The sequence below is a fragment of the Rana temporaria genome, chromosome 10 (genome assembly GCF_905171775.1).
Source record: "Rana temporaria chromosome 10, aRanTem1.1, whole genome shotgun sequence".
Lineage (NCBI taxonomy): Eukaryota > Metazoa > Chordata > Amphibia > Anura > Ranidae > Rana > Rana temporaria.
This window is the reverse complement of record NC_053498.1, coordinates 112,670,774-112,694,523: the sequence shown is the minus strand read 5'-3', so window position 1 is coordinate 112,694,523 and position 23,750 is coordinate 112,670,774. Positions and strand designations below refer to the sequence as shown.

The following is a 23,750-nucleotide window of genomic DNA, read 5'->3' as shown; positions in this document are numbered from 1 at the left end:
ATGCATTCCAATGATAACCATTCATATATGCATGATTTAACTGCTTGCCGACCAGCCGCTGTCATTATACTGCGGCATGTGGCGCGTTCCCGCGAGCCATCGTAGCTGTACATCAGCCTTTAAGCAGGGATTGCAGGTGTGTTCGCTGCACTGTGGGGAGACCGATGCGTGTGGCCGCCGGCCACACACAATCGCATGCATGAGAGCCAGAACAAGGGCATGTGTGTGCAAACGCACAAATCCCTGTTCTGTGAGGAGAGGAGAGACATAATAGCTAGGAACAACAATTTGTCATCTCCTCTAGTCACTCCCATCCCCCTACAGTTAGAACACACACGAGGGAATACAGTTTACACCTTCTAATATTAACCTCTTCCCTGCCAGTGACATTTACACAGTAATCAGTGCAGTTTTTATAGCACTGATCACTGTATAAATGTCAATGGTCCCAAAAATGTTTCATCTGTCCGCCATAATGTTGAAGTTCCGATAAAAATCACAGATCACCGCCATTACTAGTAAAAAATAAAAAAAATTAAATGCCATAAAAAATGTCATAAATCTTTCCCATAGTTGTAGACGCTATGAGCCAGATCCACAAAGAAGTTACGTCGGCGTATCTATTGATACACCGCGTAACTTCTAGGATGCTCCGGCGTATCTTTGTTTTGTATCCACAAAACAAGATACGACTGAATGGGGGCTAGATCCGACTGACGTGCGTCTTAGTACGCCGTCGGATCTTAGGTGCACATTTACGCTGGCCGCTAGGTGCCGCTTCCGTTTATTTCCACGTAGAGTATGCAAATTAGCTAGATACGCCTATTCTCAGAACGTACGTCCGGCCGGCGCATTTTTTTACGTCGTTTACGTAAGGCTTTTTTTCGGCGTAACGTTACCCCTGGGTCTATGAGGCGTACGCAATGTTAAGTATGGACGTCGTGACAGCGTCGAATTTTCCGCTGTGTACGTCGTTGGCGTAAAACGTTCGCGAATAGGGCTTTGCGTAAATTACGTTCACGTCGAAAGCATTGACTATTTGCGATGTGATTTCGAGCATGCGCACTGGGATACCCCCACGGACGGCGCATGCACCATTAAAAAAAATGTCATTTACGTGGGGTCAAGTTGAATTCACATAAAACATGCCCACATCTTTGTCATTTGAATTCCGTGCCCTTACGCCGACACATTTACGCTACGCCGCTGTAACTTTAGACGCAAGTGCTTTGTGAATACAGCACTTGCCTCTCAAAGTAGCGGCGGCGTAGCGTAACTACGATACGCTACACCTGCTTAAAATTACGCCGATCTACGTGGATCTGGCCCTATAACTTGTGTGCAAACTAATACATTTACCCCTTATTGCAATTTTCATTACCAAAAATATGTAGACGAATACACATCAGCCTAAACTAAGGAAAAAAATACCTTAAAAAAAATGAGGATATTTATTATAGCAAAAAGTACAAACTATTCCTTTTCAGTGCATCCTTACTATGGACAAGTGTGGGGTGTAGCAAGATGGTGGCAATGAAACTTCCATTACACTTTCTAACGTGTCACCTAATCTGATGAAACACCAGCTTCTGCAACGCTTCTCCCCGGCTTGAGCTCGCTGATACTTCCCCGAGGACCGGCTTCCACAGCACACCTGAGTGGCTTATCTGCCCCTGGATTGTTTGTGAGTGCAATTTATATATTTTTTATTTAATAAATACAAATTGTTTTTAATGAATACACTATATCCTGCACACAGGATTTTTTTTTTATTTGTTTATGAAAACAGGAAAAGGCTGCAAAGGGACTAAATAGATCAGCAGCACTAAAATGCAACACAGGAAGAAAAAAGGTAAAAACAGGAATTTTATTTAAAAATGTACACAGTACACCAGTAGTGTATTTAGGTTTTGTGCTGCCCTAGGCCTGACTAAAATCGTGCACCCACTAATTTAAATATGACCCACCCCTTTCTGTCAAGGCCACACCCATTTATGTTTAAGACCCACCCTGACATTTTTGAGTGGGGACACTAGTTCTTTGGGTCGGGGGAGGGGATATTGGATTCCCTTAATTTACATAGATTTCCTCTCACTTCCTGTTTGGCTATGAGGCAGAAAGTGAAGGGAAATCTCTTCAATGGGACAGTGATTGTAAAAAATAACCCTATAACCCTCTCTTACTCTTTCCAAAATGAAAAAAAAAATGTTGCCTATAGTTCTACTTTAAGCACAAATTTCTGATAATTTTATGGAGAGGACTAAGAAGATATAGCCATGCCAATGGTGCAGCAGAAAACATATAGCACAGTGAGGAAGGTTTGTGGTCCAGGATGATAGGACAGTTGAAATTAGAAGCAGCTTGCATTACACTAACAGTGTAGTGCAAGCCGGAAAAGACTCTTTACATGCTGCCCCTCTGCAAAGTGCTGCCCTAGGCCTGGGCCTTGTTGGCCTAGGCCAGGATACAGCGTTGCAGTACACAATGATACAGAACAGAACTGTCATTTTGTAAGAATTGACTTTAAACATGACTAAAAGCTTCTGTTACTTGTTATGTTCATACAAAGAAAGATTAATACTTTATTGGCTTCTTTAGCTTTTATTAGGGCTAATGCTTGTTTATTTATTTTTCATTTATTGGTATTTTAACCGGAGGGTTGGCAAGGTTTTCAAGGGAAAAAATGCTCCCAGGGCCAGTCTTATTATGTTTACTGTCAACTTGCATTGACAGCATAATAGGATCTTCTTTAGAGATGTACATGTGTTGATGATACAGATCATATGGTGATGCTGTTGTATGTAGAAGCTGTATACATTTTTTATTGACATCATGGATTTTACTACAAAGGAAATGTTCTCAAACACAATATGCTTTGGAGGATAATGATCGTGCATTATCATTATGGTTACTTTCATCTTCTTTTTCATAATTCTCTGCTGCATAAACATGGATTTTATGCAGTTCTCTAGGGTTCACATCACTCACTGCCCTCAGGACAAAATAAGCTAGCCAATCTCTGCTATTTACATGTACAGCCTCATTTAAGCCGGAATATTACAGTATGGATAGTTATTGATTTCTGTAGTTTATGCTTATTGCACTTAGTGAATTGCTTATTGTACTGCCTTACTTAACAATAATACTCGAGTTAAACTGAAAGCTGTAAAGTTACAGTAAAACTTCAAATTTAATTTTTTTTAAAATAAAATGACTTATTGAGGATGCTTGCATGCTTTTATTTTGAAGATTTTTATAAAACCTTCTCCTTTTTCTATGAACCTAGCGAATTTGTTCAGAGGTAAAGTCCGCTGAAGGTTTTGTATTGAAGCCTGAGCTCTGGGCAAAAAAAAAGTTTTCCCTTGCAGCGGGTCTGTGCCCACACTGCAACGGTTAATTGCTTGTTTTTGTGTAGGGGAGAGAAGAAGGGAGATACACTTACCTTACCCCCCAAATCTCCTTGCACCGGTCCCTGCAGCTCCTGCATCCCAGCACTCTTGAGCAGTAGACTGTTTCTGACGTCATCAAGCCGAGAGCAGATTCCATAGATCTGCTCTGGACATGAGGATGCCAGAAACCGACAGCTGCTGGGTTGTGGGGGAGAACTGGTAAAGTGAAGGATAAGGTGAATGTCATGCCCTGTACAGATGACTGTTTTTTTCGTCGGAATAAACTCTGACGGTTTTCCCGACTGAGTTTCGATGGAATTCCGCTCAAGTTGTCTTGCATACACACAGCCACACCAAATTCTGACCGCCAAGAACGCTGTGACGTACAACACTATGACGAGCCAAGAAAAAAGAAGTTCAATGCTTCCGAGCATACGTCAACTTAATTCTGAGCATGCATGGTTTTTAGTCTTTTCATCGGAAAAATTTGAAAACATGTTCTCTATCTAATTCCGTTGGAAATTTCCGACAGAAAAAGTCAGATGGGGCATACACATGGACGGAATATCCAATGAAAGGCTTCTGTCTGACTTTTTCCATCTGAAATTCCGCTTGTGTGTACAAGGCATCAGGCTTTATGTTCTTTGGAAAAAACAAGCACTTAAACCTTACAGCCCCACTACAAGAAAAAGTAGTTAGAGACGTTTTGAAGCACTGATACATAATTGTGAACAATGGGGGGAACTAATGCGCAAATCAAACTAACCAGAGCATGGAGATCTAAATTAAATACAAATGTAACTATACTAGAGCAGCAGCCACGACTAATAGTGTTCACACACGGTCAAGATTTAAAGTGGGGGGGTGTAATGGCGCTTACTAAATTATGATGCTGGGTGGGTTAGATTTGAAGTGGAACATATTATTTACTCACAGTATTTTTTGGACATTCCTTTAAGAATTCTTTAATTTTAGTTAGTTTTCATATAATTTAGTAAGCGCCATTACACCCCCCCACTTTAAAAACTGATACATAATTGGTCCTATCTTTAAAGCCCAACTCCAAGAAAAACAATAAGCAATTTTTATCATTCAATGGAATAAAAAAAGAGAAATAAATTGTACTTGTGATAACAAAGTGAAAATAAGCTGCAACACTCTAGTGAGATATCATTACAAAAATAAAAATAAATAAAAATAATGTTGCATTAAGTGAAACAAAAAAACAAACAAAAGTGAGTCAAAGAGTCACACAGGTGTCACAAATATAGATGAGTGTCTTGATTGTTGATACACCAACTGAAATCTTCCACCATGTGATAAACCACCTCCAATAAAGGATGTGCCCTTACGAGAGAACATTGATCACATAATCATCATATTCGCACTTCACCAGTGTGAACCTAGCCTGACAGTGAGAGATTTCAGCACCATGGATAGCTGCTTTCTAACTGTGTTTTATTCAAGCAATACTATAAAAAGTTAAATTCACTGTTGGAATCCACTGTATTTACTGTTTAAACTGCCAATGTATTTGCAGCCCCGGTTAAGATGTTTTGGCCTTTACACAGCCAGGCAAATAATATGTCTGGTCCATGGTTCAATAATGCGGCTTGCTATGCTTGCTCATTAGACTATGAATCAGTATAAACTTCTGTCCAATGAATATAGAGATGAGCAAAGGAACACAAAATGTGACCAAGGAAGCTGTAATGTTAAAACAAGAGATGACAGAGTGATTTTCCTCACAATTAAAAGTGAATATCAATGTATCACAAGAATAGCGGTCTAAAATTTCAGCACCGTGGACAGCATCTTACTAATAGGGCTTTTTATTCAAGCAAAACTCTCCACAAAAAGCTACATTCACAGCTGAAATTAATTTGTGTTTACTGTTTAACCTGCCAATGGATTTTGTAATCCTGGTCCGCAAATCCTGGCATTTACACAGTTTTGTTATATTACACAGTCAGGCAGTTAGCATGTCTGTTTCATGGTTCAGCAATGCAGCTTGATATACTGCTTGCCCATTATACAATGACTTGGCATACACTTCTGTCCAATGAGCAGAGGGAAGAACAAAAGAACAGAAACCATGACCAAGGAAGCTGTAATGTTTAAACAGGAGAATCATAAAGTTGTAAAAATTAGAGCTGAGGCTGTGCATAGATGAACTGCTCCAGATTATAATATTTAACCATGAGGTTACTTATTAGCAGCACAAATATGCGTGCAAATAATATGCAAATATATGTGGAAATATATTGCTGTTGACACCAACCAAGTGTTTACACCTTCACAAAAATATATAAAACAATAGTCCCGCGCAATATGACAAATAATCTGATATTACTGCCTGTGCCCTAGTGCACAAGTGTCAAACACAAGGCCCGCGGGCTGAATTCATTTGGCCATTTCATGTGGCCCTCGCACCTTTCCTGTAGCTGCAGGAGAGCTCCAGCCCTCCTCTGGTCCTACTTCAGACCCTTACTTTCTGCTTTCAAGCAATGCATCCAGCTTCTTCCCAGCAGCAGCATAAGAAAAGGGGGGTGCACTGTGATGTAAAATAACGCTCTCTTTTGTTGGATGTTAAGCAAGGCGGACATCCCCTTGCCCATAGAAAACATTGGTGTCCGTTTTTCCTCCTTCAATGGACGGAGGAAAAATGGACAAACGGAACGCCCATGTGAAATGGCACATACTCTATTCTGGGAGTGAGGAAGGGTTATGTGAGATTACCTCTTTCTGGCAGTGACTAAATCCACTCAGCAGCAGTACCTGGGAGATCATGAGCCTAAGTGGAAGATGGAGTAATGGGGTAGCAGTAGTGCCTCCATCCAGAAGGGCCTTGAGATTACAAATGTAACACATTTTAAGGAATACTTTGTTGCCAGGTATGTCACTCACTAGATCTTACAAATGAATGCAAGTTCAGGCTCGTAGATGCAATTCTATGCTCAATATAGCTTGTGGAAGGTAGAGGACAAAAGAAGGTGGAATACTCAAATTTTCTATGGTTCCTACAGGTTCCCGAGCTAGCAGTTGCTGGGTGATTATAGGAGTCTGCAAGTAATGCACAAAACTGGAGATTCTGTAACACCATCCCAGCTTCCTGATACTAGCATAGGGCTACTTTTGGCACTCATGGACTCTAGACACACAGCTTGCACAGAGTTTCATAAACTCTAGGCCTGAACTCCAGTGTTTGTGCTCCTCTTCGGGCACATAAAGACCTCTCCTCAAAGTAGCAAAATGTGGAGAGACCCCCTAAATGGGGCTTTAAAGGCAACAAAAATATGTAGTAGTCATAGTAGTCAAAAAATGAAGTATTTTAATATACAAAGTAGAAATTATACAAAATGAAAATTATACATATAAATTGTTTAAAAACAGTACATGGATGGGTGTCATTGAAAAGTAACATCCATGAAGACGTACACGGCCCTACGCGTTTCGGATTACCCTTCATCAGGGGCCGAAATGTGTGTAGTCAACATATATAGGAACCACTTTTCTAAAAAACAGAAAAAATACATATGTTACAAATATTACAAAAATGAAAAATGGCAATAAATACATCAAAAGGTGCAGATAAAAACACATACCACTCACAGCGTTTAATCAACCCTGCGCATCCCAGAAAAAGGACACCACTGTTAGGATGCAGAAGATTCCTCTGGATGGAAAATAGGAGGAAGGAAGCCGGCGGTGCAGAATCGCATATAGCAAGATCTCAAGCCCTTATACTCCTCAAAGTAGCGGGTTACTTAACCACTTAAAGGGTCACTAAAGGAAAAAAAAAATGTTGTTTAAAATAACAAACATGTTATACTTACCTCCACTGTGCAGTTCGTTTTGCACAGAGTGGCCCCGATCCACGTCTTCTGGGGTCCCTCGCGGCTGTCTTTGGTCCTCCCCGCACGAACTACACACGTTCATGCGAGAGAGCTTGCATTGTGTGTAGTCCTTGCGGGCGCGCTCCCGTGATACAGCGAGCAGCCACAGCCTCTCACTGTATCACTTGGCCCCGCCCCTCGGCGCGCCGCATCATTGGATGTGATTGATAGCAGCGCCAGCAGGCCAATTAGTGGCGAGGCTGAGCGGCGAAGAGGATGTCAGGGCCGAGCGCAAAACTTTTGAGGGGTCAGGTAAGTATAACGGGGGGCCGGGGGGGGGGAGGTGGTATACACTGAAGTTTTTTCACCTTAATGCATAGAATGCATTAAGGTGAAAAAAATGTTTCCTTTACAACTCCCTTAAGGACCTTGCCTGTTTTTCAGACTCAGTGGGCCAGATTCAGAAAGACTTATGACAGGCGTATCAGTAGATACACCGCCGTAAGTCCTAATCTGAGCTCGCGCAAATTTAAGCGTATGCTCATAATGAGATACACTTAAATGTTGCTAAGATACGATCGGCGTAAGGCACTTACACCGTCGTATCTTAGATGGATATTTACGCTGGCCGCTAGGTGGCGTTCCCGTTGTTAAATATGCAAATGAGCAAATACGCCGATTCACGAACGTACGCCAGGCTGGCGTATCTGTTTACGTAGTTTGCATAAGACTTATGCCCGGCGTAACGTTACCCCTGCTATAGTGAGGCGCAGCCAATGTTAAGTATGGACGTCAGGACAGATGTAATTTACGTTGTCTGCGTAAGTCGATTCACAATTGAGCTGGGCGTAAGTTACGCTAACGTCGCTTTCATGGACAATTAGCGACGTGATTTGGAGCATGCGCACTGGGATTCAGTCGCGGCCGGCGCATGCACAGTTCGTTCGGCACTGGGACGCGCTTGATTTAAATGATACACGCCCCCTACCTGCCGAATTTTAATTCCGCCGGGTGATTTACGCTACGCCGCCTCAACTTTACAGGCAAGTGCTTTGTGAATAAAGCACTTGCCTGAAAAACTTGCGTCAGCGTAACGTAAATGACATACATTACGCCAATTTAAAGATCCGCTCTCCTACCTGAATCTGGCCCAGTGTTTACAAGTTTAAAACAGTTTCATTTTCTAGAAAATGACTTAGAAATCCCAAACATTATACATTGTTTTTTTCTAACACCCTAGAGAATAAAATGGCAGTCATTGCAATACTTTTTGTCACACCGTATTTGCGCAGCGGTCTTACAAGCACACTTTTTTTTTAAAAAATCCACTTTTTTTAATTAAAAAATAAGACAACAGTAAAGTTAGCCCAATTTTTTTTATATTGTGAAAGAAAAAAGGATGAGTATGGTCTCTTATACTAAAAGTATAAGAAGTAGATATGTGCCTTCATCCCAATTAGTATGTAAAATAAGGAGACCTAACTAATTAAGACGCCATTGGCTGCTTGAAACCAAATGTTTGTCACCAATTAGGTCAAGGGGAAGGGGGAAAGGGGATTTTGGGGGGGACTATTCACGGCACTGGTTAAACACAGTATAATAAAAATAACAAGTATTTATTGAACATAAAACAGGTATCATAAAGCAACATTTAAAAACAATCCCCACATTGCACAACAGTAAGTTATACACAAACTATATCTGCATGTAAGGAGTTGATCGCCTCGACCGGTTTCGCGGTAGTGTACCGCTTCTTCAGGAGGGGGTTTGTCTACAAGATATGCATAAAACATATAAATATACAAGCAAGTTTATACAGTAGTTGTAAACATTTTATAACATAATCCAAGCAGCATGCCATATAATGGAGTGAAAAACTCACCCAGACTGGTCAATTGATCGAGCCAGGAACCCAGTTGAAAACCTTCTTTGGCGCAAGGAGGGGGATATATTTATTTAGAACGGGCTCTATTAAGGAATAAAATTGATAATTTCATATGTAGCGAGGTGGTCAGTTATTTAATAGGGTGGGGATCACCGTGGAGTGTGTAGGAGTGACGTATCACAGTGACGAAGGTTAATTAAGGAGAGTGAAAGGTTGGGAGTGGAATGAAAGAAGGGGGGTATGGGGGGAAGGGGGAGGGGGTTGGTAATGGGGCAAGGGAGGGAAAGGGGAGGGAAAGAAGAGGGGGGGGGGGGGAGAAAGGAAGAAGAAGGGGACAAGAAAGAGTGAGGGGAGGGAGAGGGGAGAGTGGGTATATGTAGTGACACCATAAGAGTAAAGTATTCTGAAAATGCTGAAATGGAAAAAGTTGTATTAAAGAAGTTAGTAGTGAAGAAAGGGGCAGGAAGACAAAACGGGGATGGGGGGGGGGGGGTTTAGGGGGGGGGGGGGGGGGGAAAGAGGGCCGGAATGGTTAGAGGGAGATGGAGGATGGGGACTGGGGAGGGGAAGAAAGGGGAATAGACGGGAATAGGGGGGAGAACAAAAAGAAAGAACGGAATAGAAGAGAGAGGGGAAGGGGGGAACAGGAATTGAGGTGAGATAAAGATGAAAAAGGGAAAAGGAGGGGGGGGGGGTTGGTCCAGGAAAGGAATAGGGAGGAGGGGGAAAGTGAAGAAAAAATAAATTAAAAAAAAAAAAGGATTGGAGTGATAAGTAATTATGTTTAGTTGTGCAAACATGCAGGGTGGCTGAGGTGAACGTGAAAATATAATGTTAAGGGAGTGCAAGGAATATCCAAGGAATCAAAAGTTAAAGAAACCAATCACCAAGCAATCTAATAATATTTATATAGGTAGACCCTGATGGGTCCTTACCATAGCTGTATACAAGTTATATATACTTGATTTTACTGGGGCACAGAAAGACAGTCTCTGTCAGTCCATTCTAGAGTTTGCTCAACTGCCAGGGTATAGGCAGTGCAATGCACTGGTTCCAGCTGAGGGAATTAGAAGGCAGAGGGCCAGTTAGTCATGCAAAGCAATCAGAACAGGGGCCCAATGGATGGATAATGATCTGACTTACCGTGGCTGATACTCTTCCACGTGTGTCCCCAGGGAGAGCGTCCGTGCTAACTCACAAAAGCGGCTTCCTCAGCCGCTTTTGTAAGGATCCCTGGACGGCAATGTGTGGCGTCATCAATAGGCGACGCTATCGCCGTCCAACGTCCCACCAACCCCTGCACGTGAATGCGTGGGTGTGCGGCCGTAGACCCAATGGCATGACGCCAGGTCATAGGCTGCAAACAGGGAGCCATGATTGGTGCTCCCTGCTGGGGACGACACTCCGTGCGCCAATAGTGAAGGAGAGGCTGGGCACCAGGCTGAATCAGCCAATCGGGGAGGTCAAACTCCGGAGGCAAGCTGAACTTGGAAAATAAACATTGTACATGACATTTAAATAGCAATTACAGCGATAAGCATCAAAATTACTCAATACATATAGTTGATGGGGGATTAATCCATCATTTTGCCTAGCGAACTGCATCAGAGCACAGCATTCTGAAATCTAAACAGGACACAAAAGTTTACATAAAGGGATAAGAATATCGCAGTGTCACATCTATGTGATGGCTCAGGGGCCAGATAACCCACACATCAGGCCATGGTTGTAGCCTAAGGATGTGGGGGATGCAGTTGGTAGATGGGAAAAAGGAATTTGAATACACAGGAAAGGTAAGGGGGGAGGGAGCAAAATCAGGAAGGAGTGGGTCGGGACAAGGCCATTCTTCCAGAAGATACATATATTAATGTTCCCGTAGAAATGGTTTATAGGAATTGACTTCATTCAATCCTGGGAACCTCATGGCATTTAAATCTTCGATCCATAGGCATTCTTTCTGTAGAATGGCCCTGTTCCAATCACCTCCCTAAACGGGGAGGTGATTGGAACAGGGCCATTCTACAGAAAGAATGCCTAGTGGCTGCGTTTGATGGCATGGCACAGTGGCTGTGTTTAATGGCATGGCACAGTGGTGCGAATTGATTACACAGCGGCTGCGTTTGATGGCATGGCACAGTGGTGACAATTGATGGCACAGTGGCTGCGTTTGATGGCATGGCACAGTGGTGCGAATTGATTGCACAGTGGCTGCGTTTGATGGCATGGCACAGTGGTGACAATTGATGGCACAGTGACTGCATTTGATGGGCACAGTGAGGCTGGAATTTTTTTTTTCGTTTGCGCCCCCACAAAAATTTTAAAAACCAGCCGCCACTGAGCGTGTCCAAGTAAAGAACTATTATAATAATAAATAAAACACTTTGATGCTTCTGAAAATTTTATCTTTTCAAAAACTAAAGCTGGAGAGCATGCCCCCATCATTTAGCTTTGTAACAGAAGTGGCAATTAGGTAGAATTTTGGTAAGGATATCTCATTATTACTAGAGTCCTCAGAGATATAAGATTACATGTGATCTAAATATATATATATATATATATATATTTCATACCTGAAGGACTTCTGTGGAACCTGGGAAGCACTGTAGTAGCCAGCACTTCCGCTATCTTCTGAATCCTGCACCCAGCTTCTTCCCCACTGCATAATGACCACAATGGTTTGCTCACTTGGCTCTGCCAGCATTACAGAATGTCATTTAAGTAATGAATATAAGGTATTCTCTGGACAACTTGGCTATTGGAACATCACTGCCATCCCTCTCCACGTCTTCCAATCAGAGAATTGTATTAATAATATATTTTAATAATTTATATATTTTTTTTTAAATAACAAACATGCCATACTTACCTCCACTTCAACTGTGCAGTTCGTTTTGCACAGAGTGACCCTGATCCTTGACTTCTGGGGTCCCCCGGCGGTGCTGGTAGATTCACCCTGCATCGTATAACCCCCTAGGAGAAGCACTTTCCCGTGAATTACCTTGCGGGCATGCTCCCGAGTCCAGCATTCGGCATCCAGCATTCGGCGTCCATAGACACCGAATGTAGGACTCGGCCCCACACCCGGGCCCGAGTCATTGTATTTGATTGACAGCAGTGGGAGTCAATGGATGTGCTGCTATCAATCTATCCAATCAAGATCTGAGAACCCCGAGCAGAGTGGAAGAGCGCGTCTCCGGCGGGGGAATACAGCACTGAGTAAAATGGGGCGCAGGGGGGCCGGTCAGTGACAGGAGTTTTTTCACCTTAATTCATAGGAAAAAACACAAGGGTTACAACCGATTTTAAGTATAGCAATTGCCTGTGATATCTGTATCGCTGCCATTGCCTAAATACATTTTCCATTTCACAAACCTATTGTGTTTTTTTAATCTATTGCATAAGCTGACTTGACTGCATTCAGTTACAAAGATATCCTGCTAATCATCCATGCATCATTCCACATAAAATATGTATCTTAACAGTGAGCTTTTTGGGGTGTCATATCATTTTTTGTTAGCTACCTACAGAAAAATACAATAGAACATTTCGGCCAGCAATGCTAACCATTTCATCATATGCTTGTTTTCTTTCCTCTACTGAGCAGTTGAAAAATAGAACATAGGTGATCTTTCAACTTCCAACTGTATATGTTTCTTTTGACTTGAATAATAAGTATTCTCTTTGTTCTTCTTTTGTGTTATATTATTGCACAGAAGTGATTGAAGCTGTGAGCTTTCGCTTCATCAGCACTTTCAGAAAATACTACTTTAAAGTAGGCTGGAAAGATATTTTTGATTCAAAAAAAAAAATGATGTTTGTGTCTATGGCTATCAAAGCCAGCAAATTCTTAGGCTAACATCAGATACGCACAAACACGGTCAACAAGCGTTGACTTCACACGCTTTTTGCTGGTATACAATAATAGCTCTCGGGTGCCATAAATTCAGTATCATTATTTGGTCAGAAAAACACAATTGATGCTATTGGAAACCTCCCCTGAGAGAAAATATAGGCTACAATTGCTAATTTACATCTGAAAATGTTGGTTAGCAGCAGGTTTAGCACGTCTTGGGGTACACATTTTGTATTAAATTGGGAGAGAGACAGAGAGAGAAAGAGGAGAAAGAGAGGGGAGAGAGAGAGGGGGAGAGAAGGAGAGCAAGGGGGTGGGAGAGAGGGGGGAGAGGGAGAGAAACAGAGAAGTCGGGTGTGTGTGAGTGAGAGAGAGAGAGAGAGAGAGAGAGAGAGAGAGAGAAAGGGGATAGATGGAGAGAGAGATAGAGGAGGGTGAGGGAGAGAGGGGCAGATAGAGAAGGAGGGGGAGTGAGTGAGAGGGTGATAGAGGGGGGGAGAGAGGGAGGTAGAGAGAGGGGAGAGATAAAGGGAGAGAGTGAGAGGGAGAGAGAGAAATTATGGGGAGATAGGGGAAGAGAGAGAGTGAGAGGGGAGAGATAGAGGGGGGAGGGAGAGAGAGGAGGGGAGGGAGAGTAAGAAGGAGATAGATAAAGAGAGATATTTAGAGAGAGAGAGAGAGAGAGAGAGAGAGAGAGAGAGAGAGAGAGAGAGTTTAAGCAGGATTGCTGCACATGAAATTATTTGTAATGAAAATACCTACAAACATATCAGAAGCAATTCATATTATGAAAGTTTCAGGCTAGCATGATCATGCCCTTCCTCAGATCAGGATACGTCTAGGTACAAATCCATGTACATTCCTCGCCACTTACCGGTGGTTGATCAATGAGTCCGGGAAACGATCTGGAGGTTGCGGCAGCTGACCACAGAGATTATCTAAAAAAAGATGGCTTCAGCTAAACTCTATGGTCTTTTGGTTCCAGTCTGATGTAAACAATACCATTTTTTTCTTAAGTTTTAGATCAGTGTTTTTTTGTTTTAAATCTAATGCTTTCCATTGTAGAGGAGTGATGCTGTGTTTTTTTCTGGCTTACTGGGATAATCGGTGAGTCCAGGAACAGATCTGGCAGTTCAGGGGAAAGGGGACAGTAGGGACAAGTGAGAGCGTGCAACGTGACTCTCGCATGTGCAGTAGGGGACCAGGAAGTGAAGCTACAAGGCTTCATTTCCTGATTCCCTTACCGAAGATGGTGGTGCCTCCACCCGAGAGCCGAGGGACAGATCGGGCTCGCTGGACAGGTAAGTGTCCATATTTTTTTTTTTTAAATGGCGGAACTAAGTAACTAAGTAATAGGGCAGCATGGTGGTGTAGTGTTTAGCATTTTCACCTAGCAGCAAAAGGGCCATTGGTTCAAATCCCAACCACAACACTACCTGCCTGGAGTTTGCATGTTCTATCTACCCTGTGCCTTTGTAGGTTTCCTCCTACACTCCAAAGACATGCTGGTAGGGTAATTGGCTCCTGTTTAAATTGGCCCTAGAATGTGTATGTATGCATGCATGTAAGTTAGGGATCTTTGATTGAAAGCTCCTTGAGGGCAGGAACTGATCCAAATGTACATGTAAATCGACAGTGCTATATAAGTACTTGAAATAAACAAGTTAATGTATGTGTTCCTAACTTAAGCTTTTCTATAAACTGGAAAAATTGAGTTGGCTTTACTTAAACCTATGGTCTATGAACTGGAAACATTTAGTTGGCTTTACTTGAAACTATGGTCTATGAACTGGAAAAATTTAGTTGGCTTTACTTAAAACTATAGTTCCAGACAAGTTAAGGTAAGTACTCCTAACCTAAAACACTATGGTTAATGTATGTGTTCCTAACTAACTTAAGCTTTTCTATAAACTGTAAAAATTGAGTTGGCTTTACTTAAACCTATGGTCTATAAACTGGAAACATTTAGTTGTCTTTACTTGAAACTATGGTCTATAAACTGGAAAAATGTAGTTGTAAAACTATAGTTCCAGACAAGTTAATGTATATTCCTAACTTAAAGTGGATGTAAACCCACTCTCATCCTTTCTAAACTACTGCCATAGTGCTGATCTATAAGCATATACATGCCTCCTGCATGTATCCTTACCTGTCAAATGTTTCCCCTTTGTCTGTTATAAGAACTGAAAAACTGCAGATTCTGTGGGTGGATCTGTTGTCTGGAGCTCGGTGGGTGGAGTTGTGATGTCAGTAAACTTCCTGCCCACCTCTACACTGCCCTTACACTAAATTCTGCTATGATCACTAACATCCAGTCAAAATACAGAAAAGTAACCACATGACTTCAGAAAAGGTGTGGGGGTGGGAATTAAAAAATAATGCCTTTCTCCAGGCTAGTGCATTAATATGTAAATAACCTGTCATTCACAGCAAGGGGGCGGAACAGACTAAGGTTTTTCTCTGTAAGGTTATTTTCACTGAACAATAAGAGGATTGCTCAGAGCTGGATTAACTCTGTGTGGCAAGACTGGGCACAGATGATAGGAAATATTATACTGTACATTGTGACATGTAAATAACATTTTTGTGTTTACATCCACTTTAAAACAAGGTGGTCTATAAACTGAAAAAATTTGAGTTGGCTTTACTTATAGCGGAGTTCAGCCTGAATTTTTTTAATACTGCTGACTTTTAAAATAAGAACACTTACCTGTCCAGGGAGCCCAAGATGTCCTCACCCGAAGCCGAGCCAGTCCCTCAGCTCTGGGTGGAGGCACTGGCATCTTCAGTAAGGGAATCAAGAAGTGAAGCCTTGCAGCTTTACAGCCTGGTTCCCTACTGCACATTAATGAGTTGTGCTGCACATTTTGAGTGGTCCCTGCTGTCTTCTGGGACATGCATGTCTCCCAGAAGACAGCGGGGGGGGCGAAGGAGGGGCTGGACATGGCGTAGAATGCCGCAGCTACTGCAGCAATTTTTAAGTGGGAGCAAATACCTGGATTTAACAGGTATCTGCTCCCCCATCCCCCTTGAATGTTGCCAGATGTGACACCGGAGGGGGGGAGGAACTGGGTCAGCAGAAGTTCCATTTATGGGTGGAACTCCGCTTTAAAACCACAAAGTTGAAAACATGAAAAGTCTAATGAGTCAGACAAAAATAAGTTTAGTTGACAGTACTTAAAAAGATGATGCAAATAGTTTTGAGTAGACCCAGCACAATATTTTTTTACAGTGTACTGTTTCCAAATTCACAGTGTCACTTAAAGATAGTCTATAGCATTACAAAGAGGTCTCACTACATTAAAGTCCATAGTGCATTCTCAATTAGAACAACAATCACCAAGGTGAACTTTCTGATATTTTTATTGTACACACATTTTGGCTGCACATTATACCTTCCAATTGTTAGTGATTTATTTAGGATTCTGTATCACCCTTTTTGATCTTCCTCTGCTGTTCTATTCATTATCAACTTCTCGGAGACACGAATCCATTTGTCAGTCGCTTGTTCTAGCTAGTTGCAATCTTTGTCTCTGTCAATTACACAGAACAGATGCTTAGTGTTGTCTCCAATAAATCTGAGTAAAACCTGACACTTTACAGCTCCAGGTGAATAAAGTCACTCGATTTAATTCTGTAACACAGAAACCATATTTCCTGCTTTTGTATCTAGGTTCACTGGGCCTTGCATTTTAAAATTGTAAGAAAGGAACATGGACATAGTTTTTATATAAATCAGAATTTTCCTGTCACTAGGCAATGTAGTTTAGACAATATAACGTGATTGGTTGACATGATTTTTTATTTATTTTTGTTATTTTTTAAATTGCATTTAAAGCCCAAACTTTATTTTTTCTTAGATTGGATTGGGGGTGGAATGACTAGAAACTGTACTTTGTTTTTATTGCTGTCTGTGTCCCTGCTGGAGGAATTCTCACTTTATTTTTGACCCAATGAGTATTTTCACTAGGCATAAGAGTGATGCCGCGTACACACGACCGTTTTTCAAGGGGCTTGTCTGGGCTGTCCCAGTGACGTAGCAGAGTGTGCGTCAGAGGGGGACGAGGTTACGTGACTCTGCTACGTCACTGAGACAGCCCAGACAAGGGGCTTGTCTGGGCTGTCCCAGTGATGTAGCAGAGTGTGCGTCAGAGGGGGATGGGGTCACGTGACTCTGCTACGTCACTGGAACAGCCCAGACAAGGGGATTGTCTGGGCTGTCCCAGTGACGTAGCAGAGTGTGCGTCAGAGGGTGATGGGGTCACGTGACGCGTGGCCACCTCCCCTATAAAAGAAACTGCTGAGCTGTGCTCTGAATGGATGGATGTTCTCATCGCTGGACCAATCGCTGAAGACATCACCCGTCGCTGGAGCGATCACCCGTCGCTGGATAGAGACAACGATGGAGCAGCGAGCAGCACCGATCGTCTATTTTCACCGCTGGATTTTTATTTGGTTTAATTAATAAAGTAATTTGTTCTACGGTGTGTGTGTTTTTTTTCTGAAAACTACTATTTACACTTCCTTCGTGAAATGGTAGGGGTACAGTGTACCCCATTACCATTTCACACAGGGGGGGTCAGGATATGGGGGTCCCCTTTTTTAAAGGGGTCTTCCAGATTCTGATAAGCCCCCTGCCCGCATACCCTCACAACCACCGGGCAAGGGTTGTGGGGATGAGACCCTTGTCCCCATCAACATGGGAACAAGGTGCTTTGGGGGCACCCCAAAGCACCCTCCCAATGTTGAGGGCATGTGGCCTGGTGCGGTTCAGGAGAGGGGGGGCCGCACTCTGTCCCCCCCTCTTTTCTGCGGCCGGTCAGGTCAACGTGCTCAGATAAGGGGTCTGGTGTGGATTTTAGGGGGAACTCCACGCCATTTTTTTTAAAATTTGGGGTGGAGTTCCCCTTAAAATCCACACCAGACCTGAAGGGTCTGGTTATGCATATTTAGGGGGAACCCCACGTCATTTTTTTTTTAAATTGACGGCCGGGTTCCCCTTAATATCATACCAGACCTAAAGGGTCTGGTTTTTTAATTTAAGTCAGTGTCCCATTGACTTCAATGGGGTTCGGGGTTCGGGTTCCCGAACCCGAACTTTTTTTAAAGTTCAGGTTCGGGTCCGAACCCGAACATCCAGGTGTCCGCTCAACTCTATTTAGGATCATTATCCATTTGTAGAAGCCATCCTCTCTTTAACTTCAGCTTTTTCACAGATGGCATCAAGTTACCATCCAAAATTTGGTGACATTTTATTGAATCCATTTTTCCTTCTACTCGTGAAATGTTCCCTGTGCCACTGGCTGCAATACAATCCCAAAGCATTATTGATCCACCCCCATGCTTAACAGTTGGACAGAAGTTATTTTCTGTGCCCTTTCTTCTCCAAACGTACCTTTGCTCATTCCGGCCAAAAAGTTCTATTTTAACCTCATCGGTCCACAGAACCTGTTTCCAAAATGCATCAGGCTTGTCTATATGTTCATTTGCAAAGTTCAAATGCTGATTTTTGTGGTGAGGACGTAGAAGAGGTTTTCTTCTGATGACTCTTCCATGAAGACCATATTTGTACAAGTATCTCTTTATAGTGGAATAGTGTACCACAACTCCAGTGTCTGCCAGATCTTTCTGGAGGGATCGTGCAGTCAAACGTGGGTTTTGAATTGCTTTTCTCACAATCCTGCGAGCTGTTCTGTCTGATATTTTTCTTGGTCTTCCAGATCTTGCTTTAACTTCCACTGTTCCTGATGACTGCCATTTCTTAATTACATTCCCGAACAGAGGATATTGACATCTGAAAATGCTTTGATATCTTCTAATAGCCTTCTCCAGCTTTGTGAGCGTCAAATATTTTCAGTTTCAGTTTTCTAGACAACTGCTTAGAAGAACCCATGGTGCTGATTGTTGGGGCAAGGTCAGATGAGTCTGGGCATTTAAAACCTTTGAGATTGACATCACCTGGTCTTCCCAGACGATGATTGAGAACAATCCATGACACTGGCATGTCTCAGCTTTGCAAAGGGGGCAGTGCATGCTATAAATTCTGCATTTTTTTGTTTTCTGTAATTTTGAAAGTGTAAATGATGGAAATAAAATCTAACTTTTTTTGACATATTATAAGAATCTAATCTGTAATTTGATGCCTTTTTGAGATTTTTCCATCTTTCCTTGGCTTCGTTATGCACATTAATACAAATTTTTACCTGGGGTGCCCAAACTTTCGATCCCCACTGTATGTGTACTGGAACATGAGTCACCAATAATCTCTTTTTTATGTATCTTATTAATGTACCTTTTAAGCCTTCCTGTGATGATTACATTTAATTTTTTTTGCTTGTTTATGTGCTTAATGATATTTTTGGGACTAAACCGCATCCAAAGCAAAATTTGGCTCTTTAGGTGTATTATTAGTGCACATTGAATGAAATTACGCTTTGTGGCTGTGCCATTTTTATCTTTTATTGCAGTTTACAGAGCACTGTTGACAACTGGCGTTTTAAAAAAAAAGCTTGCTGAATCCTTGTTCAAACTTTCCATTGAGCATAATCCCAACATTTCAGCTTGTCTGTGTTTCAGTTATTCCTCTTTCACAGAATTATGAGCAGCAACAAATGAAAGGAAATGTAATTACATTTTCATATCCGAAATTTTGAGAAAAAAAATGTTTCTGTAGCAATGGACATATACTAAAAAGAATTAGCCATTTATGATTATTTGAAGAGGTTTGTAAAAGAGGAACCTAATATATTGTAACAAATGAAAAAAAATAAAAGTGTGATATTAATTTCTCAGCAAAGGCAGACAGCCTTGGGTTTGTGCAACACACAGAAAGCCATTCTGTTGTGGGCACCCACAATGAGATTTTTAATTTATATCAACTGTATGTATTACATACATCTACAAAGCTGGATTTCTAGACATCCTACATTGTCATAAAAAAAAGGCTGCAAAGGGTGACACACACCTCCCCCACACTTCTTGTTGCTGAATGGGTCTGTCCTTATATGTAGAACCAAAATGCTAGCAGGACAGATCAACGGATTGTCCTACTATTTGATTTTTTTGTGTACTATATATATATTTATATATAAAGTATATATATATATATATAGAGATTGCTCAAACTTGCCCTTTTAGTCTCTCAGCGGACAGCAGAAAAAATCCCAGTGTAGTGGTTAACCAGGCATCAAACTCACCTCATCTGTTCTAGTAGGATTTTTCTTACATTTACTCAATTTCCTCTTACAACAAAAGCCATGGCAAAGCATCAAAGGGATCTCATTGTTGGAAGGTATCAGTCAGGAGAAGGAACAAAAAAATTAGATATACCACACAGTGAAGATGTTCATCAACAAGTGGAGAAAATATGGCACAACAGTGACATTACCAAGAACGGGATGTTCCTCCAAAAAACAAAAAATAAAAAGAGGAAAACTAGTCCAGGCAGCTACCAAGAGGCCTATAGCAACATTAAAGGAGCTGAAGGAATTTCTGGCAATTACTGGTTGTGTACTACATGTGACAACAATCTCAAGTTTTCTTCATATGTCTGGGCTGTGGGGTAGGGTGGCAGGATGGTAGGCTTTTGTACCAAAGAACAACAGTTGATGAGCAGAGTGACTGCTGGATAAATGTAGGGACACTGGGGCATATTCTTAAATATCTGAGGCGGCGGAACGTATGTCCTTTACGTTACGCCGCCGCAAGTTTAAGTGGCAAGTGCCTGATTCCCAAACCACTTACCTGTAAACTTGCGGAGGCGTCGCGTAAAGTCCACCCGCGCAAGCCCTCCTAATTCAAATGATCCTGGTAGGGGGCGTGGATCATTTAAATTAGGCGCGCTCCCGCGCCGATCGTAATGCGCATGCTCCGTCGGGTAAATTACCAGACGTGCATTGCGCTAAATGACGTCTCACGGACGTCATTTGTTTTGACTGTAACGTAAATGGCGTCCAGTGCCATTCACGGACGACTTATGCAAACGACGTTAAATTTTCAAATTTCGACGCGGGATCGACGGCCATACTTAACATTGAGTACGCCACCTAGGGGGCATCTTTATCTTTACGCCACGTATCGCTTACGGAAACGACGTACAGAAAAGCGTACGTTAGAGAATCGGCGTGACTAGTCATTTGCATATTCTACGCTGACCGCCACCTAGCAGTCAGCGTAAATATTGCAGCCTAAGATACAACGGCGCAGGCCGTCGTATCTTAGGCATGTTTAAGTGTATCTCAGTTTGAGAATACACTTAAACATAGGATCGGACTTACGTCTGCGTATCTGCTGATACGCAGGCGTAAAGTATTTGAGAATATGGCCCACTATGGGTAGTCACTCCTCCTGTGTGAGGTCTCTACCGTAGTCAAGACATATATGCAAAAAACTGGGTGCTATCATAGAGGGAACCCAAAGAAAAAGGGGACCCTAAAAAAATAAGGGGCTACTATGAGTAGTGATGGACAAGACTCAAGATTAATGAAAAAATATGAAAAATAATTTATTTAATAAGGTATCCCTACAATATAAAATAGCAGCTAGATGCTAATATAAGCCAATGACCTAGACACTGGCCTCTATATACAGGCAGAGTAGCACCAGTAACATGCATTTACTGTGTGCGTATAAACAAAAAACACATAGAGGACAATAACTGACATATAACAAGTACAAAGACAGTCCGGACGCCCAATTGTCCACATTTGTTGTAGTTCCCACGGAAAACTTCCGTATATGGTTTAAATAATCACACTGGATAAGTAAAGGGAACAAACCAACAAATGTGTCCCTGCAGGGGGTGGGGGAGATGGTGGTGTGAACACAATTGTAAATGCTGAGGGCTAAAAAGAGGAACCCACGGCTGCGGGTATGTGATGCTCTGGTGGAGTGTCCTTGTATGATACGTAGAACAATCCCAATGCTGGCTGAGCGCAATATGTGCACAGTTGAAAAGTCACTATAATGATGATTTTCCCAGATGGGGATTAATAAGGTGACTTGTTAAAGGCACTGCGTGTGCAACTGCTGTAAGTGGTTCACTGCTGGCACTGATGGGCCACGCAGATAGAGACAGTCTCTATTCAGACAAAATTGCCTGTATGTGGTTACTCAGAGCAGTACATGACGCTTGGCACAGAGCATGTAATGTAGCAAGTATCTCATCAACGGCTGTCATTCCACATCCAGCTTACCGCTTCCGTGGTCATCTATAGGACTTCGGCTGGCTCATCCTCTGTGTATTGAGAGGTGCCCGCCTTGAGCGCAGGGCTATACTGAACCTGTGCAGCAGCCTGTAGATGGAGGGTAGGTGGACGCTGGATGGATGGATGCTGTCCCTCAGCCTCAAATAGCAAGTGTAGACCGATCGCTTCTTCCGCGGAAGTCTAGCTGCTTTGTGTCACCGTGTATCCCCCACTGGTCCGGGGAATAGAGTGTGGCGTCCTGGAGCTATGACATCAATGCGTTTCGCAAACATGATCGCGTAGCTTCATCTGGACGTTGGATTGGGATTGATCTACATATCATACAAGGACACTCCACCAGAGCATCACATACCCGCAGCGATGGGTTTCCCTGTTTAGCCCTCAGCATTTACAATTGTGTTCACACCCCATTTACTACACCGCCATCTCCCCCCCCTGCGGGGACACATTTGTTGGTTTGTTCCCTTTACTTATCCAGCGTGTTTATTTAAACCATATACGGAAGATTTCCATTGGGGACTACAACAAATGTGGACAATTGGGCGTCCGGACTGTCTTTGTACTTGTTATATGTCAGTTATTGTCCTCTATGTGTTTTTTGTTTATACACACACATTAAATGCATGTTACTGGTGATACTCTGCCTGTATATAGAGGCCAGTGTCTAGGTCATTGGCTTATATAAGCATCTAGCTGCTATTTTATATTGTAGGGATACCTTATTAAATCAATTATTTTTCATATTTTTTCATTAATCTTGAGTCTTGTCCATCACTACTCATAGTAGCCCCTTATATCTTTAGGGTCCCCTTTTTCTTTGGTTTCCCTCTATGATAGCACCCAGTTTTTTGCCTTTTGTACCAAGCCTGGTACATTTTGCAAAAACCCACATAAAGTCTGCCAAAAGCATGTGGGAAAATGTGTTATTGTCTGATGAGACCGAGATTAAACTTTTTGGCAATAATTCCAAAGAGTATGTTTGGCTTAAAATCAACACTGCACAGCACCAAACAACACCATACCCACAGTGAAGCATGGTGGTGGCAGCATGGAACACATTTTCTTCAATTGTATCTGGGTTTTAGTGAAGGTGGGGGAACTTATGAACAGTTCAACATATCAGTGCATTTTGGCACAAAACCTTCAGGCTTCTGCTAAAAAGCTGAGGAGGAAGAAGAATTTCACCTTTCAGCATGACAAAAACCCAAAACATACCTCCAAATCAACAAAAGAACAGCTTCACCAGAAGAAGATCAAAGTTTTAGAATGTCCCAACCAGAGCCAAAACCTGAATCCAATGGAAAATCTGTGGGGGGCAACCTGAAGAGGGCTGTGCACAGACGATGCCCTCACAATCTCACAGATTTGAGAACTTTTGCAATAAAGAGTAGGCAAAGATTCCCAATAAAAGATGTGTCATGCTGATAGTCTCCTACTCCAAAATACTGAATGCTGTTATAAAATAAAAGGTGCTTCAACAAAGTATTAGTTCAAGCATGTGCATATTTGTGCTACAACATTATTGTTTTTGTTTTATTTCCCCCCTTTTAAAGATTTTACTTAGTTTTTAATTTAAAATGC

General features: G+C 42.2%; 1 long non-coding RNA gene across 1 annotated transcript; it reads right to left on the bottom strand.

Annotated features, from left to right (window-relative positions):
* Positions 1 to 6,700: 6,700 nt before the first annotated feature.
* On the bottom strand, positions 6,701 to 7,046 carry LOC120916093. The gene is made up of 2 exons (XR_005743956.1): positions 6,995 to 7,046; positions 6,701 to 6,903 (listed from the first exon to the last, which is right to left on the bottom strand). It is a non-coding gene; the product is annotated as an uncharacterized LOC120916093 (long non-coding RNA).
* Positions 7,047 to 23,750: the final 16,704 nt, after the last annotated feature.